Source organism: Papio anubis, chromosome 7 (assembly GCF_008728515.1).
Source record: "Papio anubis isolate 15944 chromosome 7, Panubis1.0, whole genome shotgun sequence".
NCBI lineage: Eukaryota > Metazoa > Chordata > Mammalia > Primates > Cercopithecidae > Papio > Papio anubis.
The window spans coordinates 6,323,260-6,329,376 of NC_044982.1; the positions used below are offsets into that span (position 1 = coordinate 6,323,260).

Consider the following 6,117-nt stretch of genomic DNA (forward strand, 5'->3'; position numbering starts at 1 on the left):
TTTTTTTTTTTTTTTTTTTTTTTTTTTTGGTAGAGTTTCGCTTTGTTCCCCACGCTGGAGTGCAGTGGCGCGATCTCGGCTCACTGCAAGCTCCGCCTCCCGGGTTCACGCCATTCTCCTGCCTCAGCCTCCCGAGTAGCTGGGACTACAGGCGCCCGCCGCCTCGCCCGGCTAATTTTTTGCATTTTTAGTAGAGACGGGGTTTCACCGTGTTAGCCAGGATGGTCTCGATCTCCTGACCTCGTGATCCGCCCGCCTCGGCCTCCCAAAGTGCTGGGATTACAGGCGTGAGCCACCGCGCCCGGCAGAGCATGTAATATTTCTAATTTATTAGTCAGCTGTCTTATTTTAATCACTTGATAGTTAACTGGGCTGGAAGGTTCTGGGGGAAAAGGATATTTCTTCTGCATTTTTGTAGCTCACTGTGGTTCTGAGCACTCTGGGCCTGGAACATGTGAAGTGTTACATAAATGGTTGTTCACTTAAGGCCGGGGAGTTGGGGGATGATAGGAAAATGCTTCTCAACCTGGCTAAACAGTGTCTTCAGAGTCTTAAAGGAATCAGACTCTCTGGGAACTCAGTTTTAACTTACTTGTCCTTAAGACTTTTTGAGTGGTATTAATCTCTACAATATCTGGAAATTAGACATAATTCTAGAAAATCTGTTATTGCAAACACAATGAAAAATCAGTCTTGGAATTCGTTTATAATGTGATGAAGGTAAAGAAAATTGCTTGCCCCAAACTACATGAAAGTGATACATATTTCTAATTATGTTCTCAAAGGGATATTCCAAAAGGAGTTAGTGCTACGGAAATCCGTGAAGTAGATTGTGTTTTGGGAAAATCATTTCAACCTGCTCAGATTCAGCTGGCGCAACCTTCCGTACAGCCCCATGAAAGCAAATGGTATTACAAGTACCACAACAAAGAGGGAGTCCATAGAAAACAACGATTTCCAGTCTTACTGACTGATGTATTAAGACAGTCGTTAGTAGGGAACAGTGTGCAATTTGTGTTACAGGTAGTTAGGAATGTTTTAGAGATCTGCTCACACATACTTCTTCTAGCCATTAAGTAGTCATTTCCCTTGGACTCTGCTCATCCCTTTTTTTCTTCAAACCTTTAAACTCTAGATGCAAAGCTTCCTAGATGGAGAGTAGAACTGTTCCACTTCTGGCTTCTACCTGGAGTAAGTAGCCGTGTCCAGCAGTGAGTTCATGCTGTCAAGATTCATTAGTACCATCTCTTCCAGTCTTCAGAGTCACAAACTAGCCACTGCTTGCCCTCACACATGTATAACTCTTAAATCACATTTCCTCATCCTGTATTTGGACTATTGTTCTTTTAGGGTCCAAATTTAGTAGCTTTCGTATTACATAATAAATGTAATGTGTATATTTTCATCTTATTGGATATATCTGTCATATGAACTTATTGATGTTGGGGGGAGGTGTCCTGACTCTTATTCAACATATTTGTTACCTGCCAGCTTGATATTAGTAATAGCAACTAACTCTCATGTAGCCCTTACCATGTGCCAGGCATTGTCCTAAGCACACATATTAACTCATTCAGTTGGCACAACCGTGAGGTATAGGTACTGTTAACTCCATTATATGGTTTAGAGATATTCAGATGTGTGATCAATACACAGTTTATGGGATGCTTTTTCAACATTAAACTTAGTAAAACCTGGGTTATGTGTCATAAATACCTTCTAGAAGCCACCTAGGGGAGATGGTTGGATACACTGTATCATGTGCGTGTGTGTGCCTTTCCTGTGGCAGTCACTTCATTGCCTACGCAACTATTTTTTCTTCTTTTTTTTTTTTGAGATGGAGTCTTGCTCTGTCGCCCAGGCTGGAGTGCCGTGGCAAGATCTCTGCTTACTGCAACCTACACCGCTGGGTTCAAGTGATTCTCCTGCCTCAGCCCCCCAAGGAGCTGGGACTAGAGGCGTGTGCCACCACACCTGGCTAATTTTGTATTTTTAGTAGAAACAGGGTTTCACCGTGTTGGCTAGGCTGATCTCTAACTCCTGACCTCAAGTGATCCACCCGCCTCGGCCTCCCAAAGTGCTGGGATTACAGGCATGAGCCACCGCGCCCAACCCCAACTACTCTTTCAACAACCAATGTTCCTTCCTTACAGAGCCTCAGTTTTTTTCTTTTTAGATATGGAGTAGAAATCTTCTGATCCCTTGAGGAGAGGGAAAGAATCTACCTCAGCTTGAGAGATGAATCCTGATTGGTTAAACAACCGAGGCAATCTTACTCCCTTCGGCCAGTGGTGGATCTGCAGAGTAGGGGAGAATGTGACCCAATTCTGGCCAGTGAAATGTAAAGGGAAATGTGTTATTAGAGAAGCTTCTCTTCCCTAATAAAAAGATAGAACTTGAGAATACAGTCCTCTTTTTGCCTACCTGAAAAGCTGTGTGATGGCCAGGGTGACGGCCGCCACCTAAAGAAAAGGCTAAGAAAATTACAGTCATTGGTCAGGCACTGTCAATCATGAACTCACTACCACTGGGCTGCACATGTGAGCCACTGTACAGAGGTGTTGGAAACTCGAAATGGACCTATTCCTAACTGATAGTGATGCACATCAGACTGTCAGTAGTTCCCTGTGGAACTACTGTGGAAATGGGGGGTGGGGCATTGTAAGGGAAGCTAATTCTTCTGTATGGCAAAAGAGTGTCCTCTTGGGAGTTTTATGGGCTACCTATGTGCAATCCACCGGATATAAATAACCACAGATTTTATAAATGGTTTTAACATGAAAAGGGACTATGATAGAATGAACAAAAATGTAACGTAGTTTGCTTCTGCAAACTAGGATTTTGGTAATTGGGTTTATTTGTTATTTTTATTTTTTTGAGATAGGGTCTCGCACGGTTGCCCAGGCTGGCTTGAACATAGCTCTCTGCAGCCTTGACTTCCCAGGCTCATGTGATCCTCCTGCCTCAAGCAATGCAGCCTCCTGAGTAGCTGGAACCACAGGTACACACTACCATGCCCAGCTATTTTTTTTTTTTTTTTTTGAGATTGGGGTATCACTCTGTCAGCCAAGCTGGAATGCAGTCATGTTTTTTTGTTATGTTTTCTTTCTTTTATTTATTTATTTATTTATTTATTTAGAGATGGAGTCTCGCTCTGTCATCCAGGCTGGAATGCAGTGGCACAATCTCAGCTCACTGCAAACTCTACCTCCCGGGTTCACACCGTTCTCCTGCCTCAGCCTCCCGAGTAGCTGGGACTACAGGAGCCCACCACCATGCCCAGCTAATTTTTTTTTTTGTATTTTTAGTGGAGATGTGGTTTCACCGTGTTAGCCAGGATGGTCTTGATCTCCTGACCTCGTGATCCGCCCACCTCAGCCTCCCAAAGTGCTGGGATTACAGGTGTGAGCCACCATGCCTGGTCGCAGTCACATTTTCATAACTCACTGTGGCATTGACCTTCCTTGCTCAAGCGATCCTCCCACCTCAGCCCCCTGAGTTGCTGGAACCACAGGTACACACCACCATGCCCGGCTAATTTTTTGTATTTTTTCTAGAGACAGGGTCTCGCTATGTTGCCAGGGCTGGTCTTGGACTCTTGGGCTAGAGAGATCCTCACGCCTCACCCTCCCAGAGTCCTGGGATTCAAGGCATGAGCCACCATGCCCAGCCAATTTTTAAATTTCTTTTGTAGAAACAGGGTCTCCCTATGTTGCCCAGGCTGGTGGGCTCAAGCAGTCCTCCTGCCTCGGCCTCCCAAAGTGCTAAGATAACAGATATGAGATACTGCACCTATTGGTTTATTTTTTACTTTGTATGTGTGCAGTAATCAAACATGCATTTGAAAAATTTTATTATAAAGTGAACATAACAAAATTTACCATCTTGGCCGGGCGCGGTGGCTCAAGCCTGTAATCAAGCCTGTAATCCCAGCACTTTGGGAGGCCGAGACAGGCGGATCATGAGGTCAGGAGATCGAGACCATCCTGGCTAACACCGTGAAGCCCCGTCTCTACTAAAAAATACAAAAAACTAGCCGGGCGAGGTGGCAGGCGCCTGTAGTCCCAGCTACTCGGGTGGCTGAGGCAGGAGAATGGCGTGAACCCAGGAGGCGGAGCTTGCAGTGAGCTGAGATCTGGCCACTGCACTCCAGCCTGGGTGACAGAGCGAGACTCCGTCTCAAAAAAAAAAAAAAAATTTACCATCTTAACCATTTTATGTTTTTTTTTTTTTTTTGAGACAAAGTCTTGCTCTGTTGCCCAGGCTGGAGTGCAGTGGCACAATCTTGGCTCACTCAAACGATTCTCCTGCCTCAGCTTCCCAAGTAGCTGGGACAGGCACACACCACCACACCGAGCTCATTTTGTATTTTTAGTAGAGATGGGGTTTCACTATGTTGGCCAGGCTGGTCTCAAACTCCTGACGTCAGGTGGTCCACCTGCTTCGGCCTCCCAAAGTGCTGGGACTACAGGCATGAGCTGTTGTGCCCAACCTATTTTTTTTTTATACAGAGTCTCCGTCGCCCAAGCTGCAGTGCAGTGGCACAATCTCGGCTCACCGCAACCGCCACCTCCTGGGTTCAAGCAATTCTTGTGCCTCAGCCTCCCGAGTAGCTGGGACAGCATACACCATCATGCCCAACTAATTTTTGTATTTTTAGTAGAGATGGGGTTTCACCATGTTGGCCAGGCTGGTCTCGAACTCCTGACCTCAAGTGATCCGCCCACCTTGGCCTCCCAAAGTGCTGGGAGATTACAGGCGTGAGCCACCAGGCCTGGCCATCTTAACCATTTTTAAAATGTACAGTTCAGTACAACATGAATTGAGTACATTCATATTGTTGTGCAGCCATCACCACCATCCATCTCCAGAACTCTCTTCATCTTGCAAAACTGAAACTGTATTCCCATTAGATAATAACTCCCCATTCCCTCCTTCTCCCAGCCCTGGTAACCACCATTCTAACTTTTATCTGTATGATTTGTACTACCCTGGGTACCTCATTTATATTGGTAAACTCATACAGTATCTGTGTTTTTGCGACTGTCTTTTTTTTTTTTTTTTTTTTTTTTTTTGGCGACTGTCTTATTAGGACTTAGCCTCATGTCCTAAAGGTCATCCATGTTGTAGCATGTGTCAGAATTTCCTTCCTTTTTAATATTTCATTGTATGTATATACCACATTTTGCTTATTCATCTGTCATTGGACACTTGGGTTGCTTATATGTTTTAGCTATTGTGAATCATGCTGTTATGAATGTGGGTCTGTACGTATACAGTTTTTATAAGTTTTATGTTCAGAAAAAGAAATTAAGCTCTGAAAGCCAGCTGTGCACAGTGGTTCATGCCTGTAATCACAGCACTTTGGGAGGCTGAGGCAAGAGAATCATTTAAGTCTAGGAGTTCAAGACCAGCCTGGGCAACATAATGAGACCCCATGTCTCCAAAAAACACAAAAATCGGACAGACACGGTAGCATGTGCCTATGGTCCCAGCTATTTGGGAGGCTGAGGTAGGGATCCCTTGAGCCCAAGAGGTCAAGGTTGCAGTGAGCTGTGATTGTGCTACTGCACTCTAGTCTAGGGGGCAGAGTGAGACCCTGTCTCTCAAAAAAAAAAAAAAATTAAAAAAATAAAAGCGGCCAGGTGCGGTGGCTCAAGCCTGTAATCTCAGCACTTTGGGAGGCCGAGATGGGCGGATCACGAGGTCAGGAGATCGAGACCATCCTGGCTAACACGGTGAAACCCCGTCTCTACTAAAAAATACAAAAAATTAGCCAGGCATGGTGGCGGGTGCCTGTAGTCCCAGCTACTCGGGAGGCTGAGGCAGGAGAATGCCATGAACCCGGGAGGCAGAGCTTGCAGTGAGCTGAGATCCAGCCACTGCACTCCAGCCTGGGCGACAGAGCGAGACTCCGTCTCAAAAAAAAAATGAAAAAATAAAAATAATAATAAAAACTGTTGAAGCCAAATCATCTATTTTGAGTTTATGCTTTTTCCCTGATTTCTCATTTTGGAGCTGATCTTTCAGCTACTTTAGCCAACTGTAACATTTCCCTGCCAGAAGGAAAAATTACAGCAGAAAGCTGGTCTCCCTGTTTGAAACCTAATAGTGTAG

The 6,117-nt window shown here is 45.0% G+C and overlaps 1 long non-coding RNA gene across 1 annotated transcript; it reads left to right on the forward strand.

The window, feature by feature from the left end:
• The first annotated feature begins 230 nt into the window (after positions 1 to 230).
• LOC108586988 lies at positions 231 to 2,400 on the forward strand. Its single transcript, XR_002523535.2, has 2 exons — positions 231 to 1,191; positions 2,177 to 2,400. It is a non-coding gene; the product is annotated as an uncharacterized LOC108586988 (long non-coding RNA).
• Positions 2,401 to 6,117: the final 3,717 nt, after the last annotated feature.